Here is a 16,719-nt window from a genome sequence, read left to right as displayed (position 1 = left end):
TGTATGACAAACACATTGACAGAACCATTTTTTTTATAGAATCAGTTAATTGTTTACAGATGTTATTTGGTCATATATGATAATTTTTTGTTTGGAGATTGTTTTGTACCTGTTGTGGAATGTCCTCTTTGTCTGATTCATCTTCTTGAGTATCAGGTTGCTGTCTTTTACTCACATTTTTTTATCTTCGGTTATTTGTAAATTCTTCATGTGGCTATTGAGAAGGAATTGCATCCTTAATCTGCAAACAGTCACATTAGATAGTGTCATTTTATATGATAAGTAATTATTTTTGTATCGGAAGATACTATTTTCAAAGCGAAATATATTGATTATTGGTGTTTACCTTGATTTTTTCCACTGGGATATCCTTGATTGCTTTGTGGATCATGCTTGTGTCCCATCTTGTGATCGTTGGAATCATGTTTTCTCATCCTTCTATTGTCTCCACTAGATTTGTGTGAAGACATATCCAGTACTATATGAATTAAGTAAGTGATGTTAGTTTGTGCAAAATTTTGTAAGAAACAATCCATGTTATTTTTATTAACTATGTTGGTTACTTACCAAAACGAGGACGGTGCATCCACTAGTGGTTGGTTCTTCTCCTTCCTTTTTTTTTTAATTTTCTTTTCCCAGCATCTTAAACAGATAATCCCTTACTCCTTTGGCCCAATTGTACTTGTTTATTTGCTGCAAGTTTGTACAGACTTTCAGGAAACTCTAGGTGATGTAGGTTCTAGAGTTTGTAAATAGCAGTGATTGAACAAGGTGGGCGTATATGAGTGAAGCAAGATCTTGTGTGCCCTCATGTGTTTCATCTTAAGTGTTTTCTCATATGCCTCTGCAAGATGCTTCTTCTTGATTTGTTTGTATTCGGCAAATTGATTCCTTCGTTGTTCAATCCGAAGATTTGGGCAACATCATTGCTGGAAATCCCATGTCCTTTATGACGCCCAAATTTGAACTTTTGGGTTGTTGGGTTATAGCAGTTTATGATTTTGATAAAGTCCATGTCGGACTTCCTCTTCCTTTCTGATGTAATCAAGGTGCCATCCATGTACGTCTTCAGTAGACTCCAAAATGGCGTCTTTGCATCATTACAGACGTCTTGACGCAATTGTAACATAGGGTTGTAGACTTTCATTGCTTCTGCAAGCCCGATCATGTTGCATCTATACTGGAGGTGTTCCTTCTTTTGTGTAGCTTCTTTTTTCAGAGTTTTACACTTCTTTGTAGGTTTTTTTGTTATTTTCATCTTCAACAATGAAAATTGTTAGGATACAATTTATTGAACTATAACAAAAAAAAATGCATGTTATTTATGAAACTACGCTAAATAGACTGACTCTATTTTATGTAATGTACCAAAATAAACCCCATTGGAAAAAACTACACAAATGGCAAAAACTAACCAAAAAATGATAGAACTCACAGTATTTATGAAATATGTCAAGCTATTTATGAAATATCCCACACTATTTATGAATATAGAGCAATATAACCCACATTGTCTATGAATTATGCCGCATTATTTATAAGGAAAGGGAGCAAAACAAAACAAAATCATCGTACATTGTTTATGAAAGGGATGAAAACAAAACCAAATCAATCAATATTATTTTATGAAATGGAGCAAACTGAATATTAGTTCAAAAGAGCTACCAATATTTAAGTCTCCCTAGTAAAGCCACCTGAATAAGGTGGAGGTTCTCCCCCGTAACTTTTCCTCGATATTTTAAACTACAGTACTGTCATTTGGAGATAAATAACATTCTAATTGCAATATTTACTACAAGTCTACAACAACATCAAAACTCTGGAATCTATTACAAACAAGATACTATTTTCCAGAAAACTCCGTTACAAAAAAAACAGAAAACCCACAACAAAGGTATCTAAATATTGATCCCATACTTTAATTCCGACAAAGTAGCTAAAAGATCATGCAAGCAGTCAAATAATATAAGCTCTCAAATCTTAGTCTCAAGGACAAAAATTGCACTGAAATCTCAATGCAACAAGACAATTGGGAGATGCATATTGACTAATAGGGAAAGCAGAGAAGCAAATTCAAATCCAAGAACTTTGGTGGTCTATGGAAATTTGAAACCCCAATCTCAAAAATCATGATAAGGTAAAAACAACCCATTGTCGGCGTCACTATCGCCACTAAGCTTAGCGGAAACAACGAAGCTCGCCAGCTATGCCACAATCAAAAAGAGCACTCTCAAATTACAAAATCTTTTACACACGTATGCCCCATTTGGCAATGAGAAGGAAATCACAGGCCAAAATAACAATATAACCCAAACTAACAGACAATATTGTTTGAACTATCCCAAATTAAACATGAAATTGAAAAATAGTAGTTATCAAAATGCATTTTCTAATTTAAAATTGATAGATTATTTGGAATCAAGAACATGCAAACAAAGATTTCAGTTTAGTACCTTTTGTTTGGAGGGAACTTGTTGCTCCTCGGGAGTTTGTTGTTCAATCGGAAGTGGTTCATCGTCGGGAACTTGGTGATGGTCGAGAACTTGTTCTCCTGCCGTAATTTATTGTTCTTCTGCCATTGTTGCTCGTCGGGAACTAGTTTTTCGTCGGACTTTGTTGTTTTCGGCTGGTCCTTTGTAAATTTTGGTTTGAATTCTACATTTGTTTGAAGTTTGAAATGGGTTTTGTGGAATGGAGAGGGTGGTTGGTGCAATTAATGGCGGTGCAGTGGAGGATTGAATGTAGTAACCGTCATGTTAATATAACGGGCTTGGGTTATTTCCGTCAGGGTTATTTTGGGAAAGTAAATGTTATGCGGGTTGGGCTTTTAGTTCAGCCCTCATTTTTTTGTTTTTAAGGGCTTGGGTTATGTTTTATGATTAAAATTTAAGCCCTTTTTATTAAATAATTGTTTAAGCTGGTTTTTCATTAAATAAAAGTTAACCCAAGCCCTTTTCGTTAACACTCCCATAAATAAAGGTACAATGGGGTGGATTAACACATGTCACAATTACACGTTATCAGCACGCTCTTGACACTGCGTTAAAGAGAGTGATCTTAAATCAGGGGAGTATTACATTTTAATCATTCTTTTTTATAATTATATTATTATTTTGAATTTATCTACATGTTATTGATTCAATTTAATTTTTCTTTGTTGAACATGATACAACGCATTGGAGATGCAATTCCGACTTTCCGAGAAGGATCTTCTACAAATTCAAAGGCTTTTGTTGTTTTCTGCCAATCAGGTACACTTAAAATAAAAAAAGATATTTGAAACGACCATGAAGCATGGAAACATTCCTCATAATGCATGAGCCCCCTACATTTACATTTACCTCCCAATACACACACACACACACGTTCATGCATTATGCAATTTGTGCTTGTGGAATTTGTGAGTCAAAAAATCGAAAGAAATTAGAAGCAATTAGGTTTTTTTAAACCTTAATACTGAAAAAAAAAATTAATTAAAAATTTGGGATTTTTATGGCATGAATGCAAGAACAAACAGGCCTCTTGCCTAGGATAGGTTTTCGTTCGACCTATAGCCCTAGCCCACCTCCAGCAAGGCATACAGCCTCATGTTGGCTTATCCCAACCCGCAGCCCAAAGGCATGTAGCCTTCTCATGGCCCCCTATGGCCTGCACCCGTGCTGCAAGGCCCTGCCCTATGCACTGTAGCTAACCCAATCAAGCTAGGTTGCATAGTTTTTCGACCCAATGCCAATTTTTGGCATTCTCGCTTCATAACCATACCCATTTAATTTTTGGGACGTTTTGGTTAAAGCTAATTAAGCTATAATACACTTGTGCCCATCATCAATAGAAGCTAATATGATTTGCTTGTCATTATTTTGCTTCCACGATCGACCCTATATGGTCCCAATCTATTGAATTAATTAAAAATGACCAGCATTCCATTAATGTGACAAGAAATAAAAAATTATTGGCCTAAAGATCACTTTTGGACATTAAAGATTCAATAATTTATTTTTCTTCTTTGAATTGTTGTCATCCTTTCGTAGTCCCGAAACGCTCACATATGAGTTCCTGAAGCAACCCAAATCCACTACACTTAAATCAGTACCTTGTATTCTATGTTCTTGCAGGAACCTCGTTTTTATGAACTGGAAGTTCATAACTAAACTTGAACCTGTAGTTTCGAATTTAGTGCCCTTGAAACCCAAAGTTTTTATAAAACAATACACCCATGAAAACTCGACATTTTTCATGTAAACCATGTCTTAGAACCCAAATGTTCTAATTTTGTGCTTATGGATGTTTTATTTCCCATAACACTATACACCACTTTGTTCCCTCCAATCAGTGGATTGTCGAACTTTCACAAGTTCAATTTCACTAACTTAGACGTTTCTAACAGAAGCCACTTTATATAGGTACAAGACATGAATCTCTACTTGACTATAGAAGAAGCTAGAAACCATTGAAGCTAATAATGTCATGGAAGAGCTGCAAAAGCCTTTGTCATAATCTTTATTCGAAGACTTATGCTCGAAGCATTACAAACGGAAGTACCTCCCCAATGAGGACTCCATGGCTCTTTGGCTCGCTCCTACAGACTATCTAATCATGAAAAATATTGCCTGAAGCACACCATGATTACGTCCATGAATGAGTATGATTATGAAGTTTATAAAGTCCAATCGAATCTTGACTAAAGAATACTTTTCCCATCCTTCCATGTTTCTAACTCGCTCCTGAAGCAACAATATAGAAAGCGGAAGTTTACCAAATTCTCGGATTTGATTACTACCACAAATGTGAGAGAAAGGTATATACCCAACTTTAGCTGGAGTTTGGTGAATGGCTTAATCCAGTTCGGTCAAAGCCTACCGAATGTAATACCCAGTTTTGGTTGAGGTCCACCGAAATGTATGCTCTACTTCGGTAGAAGCGTACCGAACAAACCCCTACAGCTTTGGCTAGAACCTTTCGAACACGTTTGTCTTTCCCACCCACTTTTGAATTTGTTTTTACAGCGTACGGTAGAGTCAGGGCTTATCGAGATGTGGCATCAAGCCCAAAGCGTGATTCTTAGCACCTAAGACCTAAAATTTCAAGAATAAGGGATATTGTTCCCAAACCTCAACCCTACATAATCTACTTTCATCTTGATAGAAGAGATCATTGGTTTTGCACCTATTCGTGCCCCTACCAATATTGTTGAGAAGTACCATTCTAGTAGTCAATATATGAGACTAATTTTTCTCCACCGAACACCATTGTAAGAGCAAATTTTGACATGAATGGCCTTGTTGGCCGAATCCCCTTGGTAACTTTGGGAACATTTTTTATATGTTCTTGGATTCAATTTTGGTTTTTGTTTTAGTTATGCAATATGTTATCAATATTTTCCTCGAATATAAGTTAATTGAATCATGTTTCTTATATACATGTGACCGAATTCAATTAAACACGTGATTAGGTACGAGTGTGGGAAAGTTAGTTGTCTAGATGAATGGGATAATACACACACTAACTTTATACCTAAATCACATCTCTAGCAACGACTTCAGGTCTATCCAACCTGATTACGAGCATTGGAATGCTCCTCGTTGTACGAATGTTACTAAATTACCATTTAAGATACCTTATCTTCCCCACTTTCCGGAAGAACGTCGTTGAGTTTTAAGGATATTTGAGATGACAATGATTATGAATGAAGCCATTGAAGAAAATAGGGTGGAATATGTGACGACCCGTCCTTAATTTTCCATGTAATTTCTCCCCAAGTGTGTAAATTGACATTTATGTCCTTGTTGGCAAAGTGACGTGGACGTGGTTATTCAGTTTTTAATTATTTTTCTCATTATCGTAATTAAATAGTACTTGTTGTTATGATCTCATGAGCATGAATTAGACCCAAATTCGAGTGGTAACGAAAAAGTTACGTTACATTAAAGTATGTAAACAGCGGGTATGTTTGTGCACGTGTGTGTAAATTATCTAATGTTAGAAACATTGTTTTTGATAAGGGGACATATTTCGTGTAATATGAAATGTGTACCAAACCTTTCATTTTCTTCTTTTAAAAACCTATCTGTGACTTGTTTCACCCACCAATCAAATCTCATCCTCACTTCTCTCCACCAATCAAACAGATCTCTCTCTATCCTTCTCAACCAATCAGAAAACCTTTCTCTTTCTCTCTCATCTTCTCCCTTTCTCTCTCCTTACCCGTCACTCTCTCTTTTTTGCAACTACAAGGACCTTCATTAAACACTCACATATCGAACTTAAAAACCCCATCATCGTGTTCCTCTCGAATCCACGAACCCAACTGTACAAACCGATTCTCAAATGGATGAGTTTTGACTTGTCAACTCAAATGAGTTTGCTCCGATGTGATCCGACCGAATGACAAGTTTTTGAAGGTTATGGAAGCATCTAGTCAACTCCCTAGAGTCCCTAGACTAAGTTTAGAGTTGAGTTGACGCGAGAACGCACATTTTCAAGGAGTCGAAAAATAGGCCGAACCTTTTGAGGCTTTTTCAGGCCATTTTTGTCCACCTTTTAGACTTTTAAAAGGTATAAACTTGTTCTCCTCTCCTCCAGCTTCATTTCCATATAAATTTCATTGAAAATGGTTGAGAAATAAACAAGTTATGAGGTTTTGAATTTTTTTCCCAGAAACCAACGAACCAGACTTTGATGCCGGCGACGGTGGACAGTGAGACTCACTAGAGAAGACGAAGAATATTCCATCAAAGTTGATAGAATATTCTAACGGTGTTAGGTAACACCGTTAAGTTTCGTTACTATTTAACGAAATATTCCGTCAACTTTGACGGAATATTCCTGGCTTCTGTCAAACTCTGCCATGCGCTAGAGGGTGCATTTGGCTGATGTGAAAATTAACTTGACACACAAATTAAACCCTATTGATGACAATTGTAGTATTTAAGCAAGTAGGGATCGTTCTAGACCGGGGATTAACTAGGGGTGCTAATCAACACAAATAAGACTCAAAACTAACTCAAAACACTCAAAACAGCAAGAAACAATAAAAAAGACTCAATTCTAGACCTAATAAGTGATTTGGACGAAAATAGAACTTAAAAGACTCAAAAGACCAAAAGAAAACAGGTTTTGACTCTAAAAACAAGACTTAAAAGCAAGGGGATTGGTTTTGACGAAATTGAAAGTTAAAACATAAACTTTGAAAACAAACTTAAAGACTCACGAAATTGATGAAATAGAATGGTAAAAGGCTAGTTAGAGGGTTCCTTCTCCACACATGAAACATATGCTTACGACTCGATTTCCAGTTACTCTTTCAACAAACCATGAATGACAATGCCCCAAATTAACTAGATTGCACCAATTAATTCTCAAATTTCCCTAGATTCATTGAATTGAATGGAATACGCATTACAACCAAATTATTCTTATCAAGGACCCTAACTATGGAATACGCATGATAGAGACACATATCAAAGATCATTAAGTTCAATGGAAATCATAAGCATTGACGAGGCATTCATAACTATGGAATACGCATGTTACTCTTGCCAAGGATTTACTTAACACAATCGTGACTAGCGACTTTTACTACTTATGAATATAAGTTAATAACGATTAGGTGAAATTCCCTTATACTCTAGCATCAAATTCATGCATGCAAACTAAGTGTCGACCCTCAATCAACATACATAAACATGTTATCAATCAAATAGATAAGTAAACCACATTCACAATTTATGAAATCATAACTGGAGGAAATCAAGTCATATAAAACATATGATCATGGCTTTGAATTCCCCTCTAACTATAAAGGAATTAGTTCCTCATGTTCGTAAATAAACAAAGATAAATAAATTTAAACATTGACATAAAGATAAAAAACACCTAGAAACGCTCCAACAATCCAAGCTCCTTGAATGGCATGCACAGCTCCAAGAGTCTCCTTCCTTCTCCTTTGCAAACTCACGGCACAAGATGGATGTTTGGGTGAATGGTGTAGTGAGAATATGGTAGAGGGTGGTGACTAAATGGTGCAGCAAAGGATGGTATTTATAGGTTGAAATTCGCAGCCCCTATGTAGCAAAGGAAAAGGATTGAAAAGCCCAATTTGTATAGGATAATGACACACAATCCTTGAAGGAAAAGGCTAAGGCTTTTAGAAACCAAGGGGGAAAGGAATAATTAGGTTTCTAGAAGTTCTAGAAAGGTTTGGGGCGTCACTTTTGTAGGACAAGGGATAAGGCCTTCTAGAAAGGTTGTTTTGTGGCTGATTTCTAGAAAAACAAGGGATAAGGTGTGGCACCTTTGTAGGAAGGGATAAGGCTTCTAGAAATCAGGTTTTAAGTCTCCAAATAGGAAAAGAAATCCCTTTTGTAGCTGAAATATAGGTAGATTAGGATTAGGATAAGATAGGATAGGATAAGGTTATGGATAATGTTTTGGATAAGGTTTCTTCACTTGAGCTGATTCTTTGGCTTTTAACTTTCCTTCTTCAAGTAGGAAACCTTGATTGAGTATGAATCTTTAATCTTCTAGAAATCCAACTTCAACTAGGAATCCATTGTTGACTAGGATTTCATCTTCAATTAGGCACTTTCCTACTTCAATTAGGAAACTTTGCATCTTCAATTCTTCAACTTTGAAACACATTCCTAGCTTCTTCAATCCTTCAAATTCGTCCATTCTTTGTGCTCCACATGCATGAGCTCCATTCTAGCTCAATTTTGCTCCAAAATGCTCCAAATTGCATCTTTTTGCTTACTTTGTCCTTAAAACCTGAAAACACATGAAAATAGCTTAAAAGCCTAACTTAACTAAGAAAACACAACATAAATTCATAAGAACTAGCTAACTAAGGTGCATAAATATGCTCCTATCATTGGCCTCTGGCCGGCAGGTGGTTAACGCGTACAGGTCCATGACGTCGAGTAGAATGTTTTCGTATATTTAAACCATCCATTTTAGCAAACTATGGGGGTTTTTCCTAGCTTTTAGTGTATGTGTTAATTAATTAATTAATTATTATTAGTTGTTTCATATATAGGGGAGACTTATCCTAATGACGTATGAGGACAAGCGAGGGTAGGGGGCTACGATCCATCAGCGTATCAGTGAGTGGGCATTTGTTTTCATATATATATATATATATATATATATATATATATATATATATTATAGCTTCCATAAATGCTTTTGAATTGATTTATGCATATCATGCCATGATTAAATAATGTTATAAGAAATGTTGTACTGTGGTGAAATGCTAAAATAATCCTACGGGATGCACATGTAAGTTTATTGTCAAGTAAGTTTATTATGTTGACTAGAATTATTGAATTGTTATGGCATGCTTATATTTATGTAGTCTGCTCATCATTGTTGCACCCTGGTGTTATTGCTTGCCCTGGGCCAGCACGCTCACCTTCGATCCAAGTAGATGTCAGTCCTGTCGTACAGGTGACCTTGAATAGCTCCAGTCTTCATGTGATTGTAGCACTAGAACGTATATTATGACTATACCTAGTCATGTCGTACAAGTCGCATTAGGGGACTCCGACTCGTGTGCTAGCATAAATTGATGAGCATCAGGTCAGTCGTACAGGTCGCATTAGGCGACTCTGACTTGTGTGCTAGTATAGATTGATTGAACCCCTGATTTTACTTATATAACTGTTTAGATATTGTGATGTGGCATACTTCTGGATTTACTGTTGATTTGCATTTGATTTCATACCTTACGTAGTATGATTTTTTGGAAACCATACATGTTTTACAGTAAGGGGTTAATATGTTTAGAAAATAAATGGTTTTTATACACTTTTGTTTTGCCCACTCACCCTTCTGTTTTTTGCCCCTCCAAGTCCTAGATAGCTGAATTAATCGGTGGCATACGAGGATTAGTTGGCGATTCTGACATATCTCTGTTTAAGTGTAGGAACTTATCCCGTTGTGTATTTAGTACTTAGCTAGTTTCAACTACACTATTTTATCATCTATGCTCTGAACATTTGTATTCTATAGGTTCTACCCACTACTGCGCACTCACTTTGTTAGTTTAAATAAGTTCTAGTTTCGGTTTTAATTTATTCACATTTTTACATCACTTACACTTTTGGTTACGTCACCCCACTTTTGGTTACGTCACCTTCGGGTGACGACCAGCATGCCTCGACTCTAGTTGGGGTGTGTCGGAATATCTTTGCACCACCTCCAAAAATGAGTGTGACGTTTTGTTTTAGGGCCAATGGGCTGCCTCCCAACTAGGAACACGCACATGTGGCCAACCTAGAGCCAGGTGATTCAAGCAGTTTACTTGCCTTGGCATGACTATTTGGGACACTTAGGTCAAACAATGATGCTACGACGCATCTCCTTACTTGAAGTAAGGATCATATGCTTACAAGCACACTTTGCCAAGCCTGCTCGTTGGAGAAATTGATTTTCTAAATCATCCCTAGCAATGATATGAAATCACCCTCTTGTCAAAGTGGATTCAAAGGAATATATGTGGAATCCTACCAAAATGCGGACCATATAAATACTTATGGTTTTGGTTGATGAATCAATAAAATGATCACATGTTTGTCCACGCACATTGTTGGTAAACCTCCTAGCCGATTTTAAACCGCACCAAACGTTTTGGTTTTGAAACCGAACCGCATTATAGGAAACGGTTTGGTTTTGGTTTTGGCTTTTGAAAACCGCACCGAAACCGAAACCGCACCTCAAATTATATGTCATGTTTTAATTAGTTGTTTGTTAGAGTCCATACATTTAGTATGTACATATCGTAATAATGACTATTTGTTCCAAGTTATATCCCTCATCAAGCTTGGCATCTCAATGTTTCTTTACAGGAAAAGATGAAAACTTTGTCATAGTTATATCCCTCAGAACCCTAATTCAAGTTCAGAATGATAGCCTATATAATATATTAATCAGAAATGCAAATGAAAACTCAAAAGGAACAATGAGCATCAAATAAGAGTAGTCACAGAAGGAGAGATACAAGACCGAATCTCTAATGTCTAATTAAGTAATAAGCTGCATCACTTCATTTGGGTACTTTTTCCTACTCACATAGTTTATCACATGTGCAAGAGTTTATCATCTGTGCAATTAGCTAGCTAGAGTAAAGAAAAGAATTCTCATGTGGGTGGTTAATTAATGTATGTGTGGCAAATGAGACCGTGGTATGTGTAGATAAGTATAAATTTTAAATTGTAGATTTTTTATCTAAAAAACCAAACCGAAACCATTTGAAACCGCACCAAACCGAACCAAATGGTTTGGTTTCATTTTGGTTTTCGCTTCAAAACCGCACTGAACCGCACCGCAAAAAGTTGTGGTTTCGGTTTCAGTTTCACTCAAAACCGCAGCAAACCAAACCGTGCCCACCCCTACTTTTGGGTTTATAATTTGACATCAAATTCCCAAGTTCACCCGAAAACAACCTCGCAGAGCGATTATAAAGCGCAATTTAAATGATCGCTCAGACTTTGGTGAACACACCAAGCTTTCGGTTTCTGCCTAGGGCTATGCAATCTTGTACGCATCTATGTGTGTTTAAAGTGTCGAGGTTCAGAAAATTGCAGAGGCACAAACACACACGTACTTGAAATTAATAGAGATGACAATGAAGAAAAATGCAAAAGAAGGGAAGGCGATGAAACCTGAGAAATGGTTCAAATTGAAAACTGGGAGTGTAAAACCAGCGAAGAGACGGTCAGTTAAGAGAATGATATTTGATGAAATAGTTCAATACATTCGGTCTCTACTTTCATGCCCTAGTCCTTCTTCCACTTCAGCTGAGTTACCTCAAACAAGGCCAACATCAATTAAGACCAGGAACACCGTCCATGTTTACCCAAGCTGACCGTAGTATGCATGTAACCGTAAAATGTAGAAGTTGATAGTGTAGTTGGCTTTTTATAATTACTTCAATATTTGGTGCATTTCCTTTTCCAACTTCAATAAATAATGTTGTTCTGTTTTTAATTTTTTATGGTTTCACAAGCTTGCGTACACTTCTGAATCTTTGGTCTTCCTAGCATTATCCTTGTCTACACGGATTGTAGACCCTTGCAATATTCTTTTTCCTCAACAAAAAATAAAATAAAATAAAACCAAAAAAAGAAAAAAAAAATTGTAAACTTTTTTATTCCTCAACAACTCTTCTTCTTTATTCTCTCTTCTTTCATGAATTGTAGGCAATGACGGAGCTGAAATTTTTCATCGGGCGGGCTAGTTTAACGATTTAAATCTTTATAAACAAAAAAACTTGACTATATTTTTTACAGTATCAGCTAGCTTAAGAAAAATTTCACAAGGTGAGCCAAGAACTTTTATTATTCAAATAAATTCAAACTTATACATGTACAAGAAGGGATGAGAAAACAGATGTGAGAAAAAGAGATGGTTTGTAAACTGTATTATATAATTAAACTAAGAGAATTTGAATCAGTGACTAAATATATGGTGGACTACATTCGAAAATCAATAAAAATTACATGTAAAATTTTATTTCCTACCGAAAGCTACCTAGGCTACAGCCCAGGGTAGCCCTTAATGTGGCTCCGCCGGTGATTGTAGGCTCTTGCGATATTCTCATGTATATTCATATACTATTTTCTATAACAAAAAAGATGTTTTTTTAATAACATTCTCCAATATTCATTTTTTTTATATAAACAATAACATTAGTAGGTTAAATGTTAAGGGAGAGAAGAATTGGTGGAGATCAAACTTGTGGATTCAAATTTCCACCTTCATTTGATTGACGAATCTACACCTACAAAATAATGACACCTAAGATTAAGGCCAAAGGCCTCACGCATCCACAATGAATGGGGGAGTGCTTTGGCTGAAGAGTCTCCAATGCCAAAGTTAGAATTCTGAGAATAATGTGTTTATGGGTAGTAACAAGCCTCCTGAATTTTGGAGATAAAAGTTGTATTTATAGGAGAGATGGAGGAGATGAGCTGGCCCTCTAAGGTTTAGGGGTGGCCGGCCCTAAGTGGTATTTTGTGTGAGAATATTCTAAGATATTTGTGTAAATAAATATCTTGGAGTAATTAGGTAAATATTCTAAATAAATGGAATTAGGATAACTTACTTGAAAGAGGTCGTCTTTGATTAGGAATGTTTTTATGATAAAAATAAGGGATTGTTCTATCATAAATACCTTTGACTTTTCATACAGGTAGAGGTGCATTGAGCAGTCATTGATCTCTGCCTGCTTTACCTCAACTGGACATGGTGAATGAGACTACTCCCTGCTCATTTAATAAGACTGCTCCCTGCTTATTTAATAAGACTACTCCCCGTCTAGGGTGATGAGAACCAACCCTGCTTCATAACCCTTATAGTTGGATGAACCGTCAATGTGCAGGTGCCAAAAGTCTTTGTCAGAAAGGGCTGGTGCGGCCAAGGAGTACTTGGGTGCTGCAGGGGCGATTCTAGGCCGGGAGTGAACTCTACTATGAAGTCTACTAAGGCCTGAGCTTTTATTGGCGTGCATGGTCGATAAACCAAGCCGTATTGGCAGAGTTCCAACGCCCACTTCATCACTTGTTGAGAAGCGTTTGGACCATGTAGGATAGATCGTAAAGGATACTAAGTTATGACAACGACCATATGCACTTGAAAGTATGGTCTAAACTTTTGAGCTACAACAATTAACGCCAAAATTAGATTTTCAATTCTTAGGTATCTTGTTTTCACATCGAGAAGAGCTTTAAAAATGTAGAATACTGGTTGTTGGGCCCCCAGCTCTTCTCATATGAGGGTAGAGCTTACTGTTACATTTGACACTGCCAAGTAAATGTATAATTCCTCAGTTGCTTCCGTCTTGGATAGTAGCAGAGAGGATATTAAGTATCTCTTGCACTCATCGTCCCATTTGTCTCTTTGCGTCTTCTTGATGGCCTTGAAAAATGTCTTGCATCGATCAGTTGAGCATGAAAGAAAACGGTTGAACGCAACTACTCATTCGGTCAAACATTGGATCTTCTTTAAAGTGGTGGGGGATTTCATCTCCAAGATTGATTTGATATGCTTTGGATGTACCTCGATTCTTCGTTGGGTTATAAGGTACCCTAAGAATTAGCCTGAGGAGACTCCAAATGTGCATTTGGCAAGGTTGAGCTTCATCTTGTACTCCTTAAGAATACTGAGTGTCTCTACCAAGTTTCTGAGGTGGTTTGACCACTGTTTTCCTTTTACCATGATGTCATCAACAAAGACCTACATGGTAACCTCAATCTACTTCTTGAACATCATATTTACTAACCTTTGATATGTAACTTCTGCGTTCTTGAGGCTGAAATGCATAACCTTGTAACAATAGGTACTTTGCTCGATCACAAATGCAGTTTTTTCTTTATCGAGCTCAAACTTAGTGATCTGATAGTAGTCGGAATATGCGTTCAAGAAGCTAAGCAGCTGGTTCCCTATGGTTGAGTCGACCAGTAAGTCAATTTGAGGGGATAGGGAACAAATCTTTTGTGCAAGCCTTGTTGAAGTTGGTGTAGTCTACACATACTGTCCACTTAACCTTCTTTTTCTTCATTACCATCACGACGATGGCTAACCATGTTGAATGTGCCACCTCCTCGATGAACCCAACTTCTAGTAGCTTATCTATCTCAGCCTCAATGATCGCTACTCATTCTGGAGCAAAATGTCTTCTTTTTTGGATCACCGGTTTGGTAGTAGGGTTGAAATATAGCCTATGGCAGGCTATCTTAGGGGTAATGCCGGGCATGTCGGAGGGTGACCATGCAAAAACATCACAGTTTTCCTTAAGGAAGGCTGTGAACTCTTCTTTTTCCTTCGGGCTCAGTCGTGAGTTGATTCTAGTCGTCTTCTATGGCTGCTCGAGAACAAGAATAATGCATTCGGAGTTCTTTTTTGGTTTCTGTCCTTTTTCTTCTGTTGGCATGTCCTCATGAGCGCTATCATCTTGATCCACCTACTGTAGTTGCTATTTAGTAACAGGTTTGTCCTTTTTAACCTTGGTAGCTTATATGGGGATAAAGGATTTCTTCTTTGACTCATTCGGCATTTGCACCCTGCATCATTGGTATACGGCCTGGTCATACTTGATCTCTCTTACTCCTCATCCCAGGATGCGAAATCAAATTTTCTGGTACTCGACGGAGGTTATAACGCCTAGTTTCACTGGTCAATGTCTTCCGATAATCTCGTTATAGAGAGACGGGTCACTAACTATGATGAACATCTGTTTTGAGACTATTGGTGGTGTTCTCATATCGAGTGTTATGTTGCCAATAACAATTGAGGTGTATCCGTTGAATCCAGTGAGTACGTCTTATCGGCGTATGATCGTGTTTTCCAGACCCATATTTTGAATAACGAATGGCTGAAGTATATTTACTATGCTGTCATTTCCACTATCACTCTGTTGACTATAACGTGTGCCAGTTGAACGAACACTACCAGAGCATCATCGTGTGGGAAGTCAACTCCCTTAGCATCATGCTCGGTGAAACCAACAATAGGTCCAGGTTTGGCATCGTCTACCTGAACCTGGGAAATTGCTATAACCTACCAGATCTTTATCTTCTTGGACTTGTTTGTGGCCCTCAAGTATTCGTACTAAGTGAAGATGCCGTTGAATCTGATGGTCTTTGCATGCGGCTCATTGTTTGCATCTGCGTTCCTCCTAGGTTGCGCAACTTACCTGTTTAGGTATTTATCACATTTACTCTCATTCACCAGCTTATCTAGGTAATCCCTCTAGGTATATCAATTGTCGGTCATGTGACCAGGACCTTGGTAAAACGCGCAGTACTTGGTGTGACCCAGCTTAGAGGTGTCTCGTTTGGATTATCTTGGGAGCTTAAACCAAGGCTTACTCTTGAGGTCATGGAGGATCTGGTTGATCGGGATCAAGAACTTAATATAGTTTTTGGTAGCCTAACCTTCTCTTATCGAGGACCAGTCTCTGCGCTTGGGCCCCTGCCTGCTTCATTATTGGATTGTTTCTTGTCCACCTTTTTCTGGGCTGCCTCAGACTCCTTGTTCCATTGTCGAGCCTCATCCGAAAGTGCATTCTTCTCTACTAGAGCGAATGAGTCTGCTAGAGTTAGGTCTTCCTTCATGATCAATTCTCTAAATAGATGATGATCTGCTGAGAGTCCCTTTTGAAAGGCTACGCTGGCGATCGAGTCGTTGCATCCTACTATCTTTGCATTCTCCACTTTGAACCTTTTCACATAGTCTTGGAGCAACTCATTCAGATTCTTCTTGATGTTGAATAGATGATCAGACATCTTTTTTATCGAGCGGTAGGATGAGTATTCCTTATTGAAAATAACAAAAAGTTCATCGAAACTCTGGATTGACTGTGGAGGCTAGGTATGAAACCAATCATGCGCCTCACCCTGCAAAGTAGTGGCGAATATCTTGCACATTAAATCGTCGTTGGCTCTATAGAGGATCATCGTGTTGGGGTAATGCTTCAAGTGCTTTTCCAGGTCTCTATGTCCTTTAAATAGGGTGAAATACGACGTATTGAACTTACGCGGTGGCTCTGTCTGCTCAATCTCATCTGTGAAATGTGATCTACCAATGTGTGCCACGTCTCTGCGAAGGGCCTCGTTTGTGGTCATGATGCGCTGGAATTCGTGCAATCACTCAATCAAAAGTCTTTCTACTTCTTGAATTTGCCTTTGCTGGGGCAACGAGGCTTCCGACTACCTCGAT

The 16,719-nt window shown here is 37.6% G+C and overlaps 1 pseudogene; it reads right to left on the bottom strand.

The window, feature by feature from the left end:
• Positions 1–313: 313 nt before the first annotated feature.
• On the bottom strand, positions 314–16,286 carry LOC126584412 (uncharacterized; annotated as a pseudogene).
• Between the last annotated feature and the right edge of the window lie 433 nt (positions 16,287–16,719).

Source organism: Malus sylvestris, chromosome 10 (assembly GCF_916048215.2).
Source record: "Malus sylvestris chromosome 10, drMalSylv7.2, whole genome shotgun sequence".
Lineage (NCBI taxonomy): Eukaryota > Viridiplantae > Streptophyta > Magnoliopsida > Rosales > Rosaceae > Malus > Malus sylvestris.
Note: the sequence above shows the minus strand (reverse complement) of the source record. Positions and strands in the feature narration are given on the sequence as shown.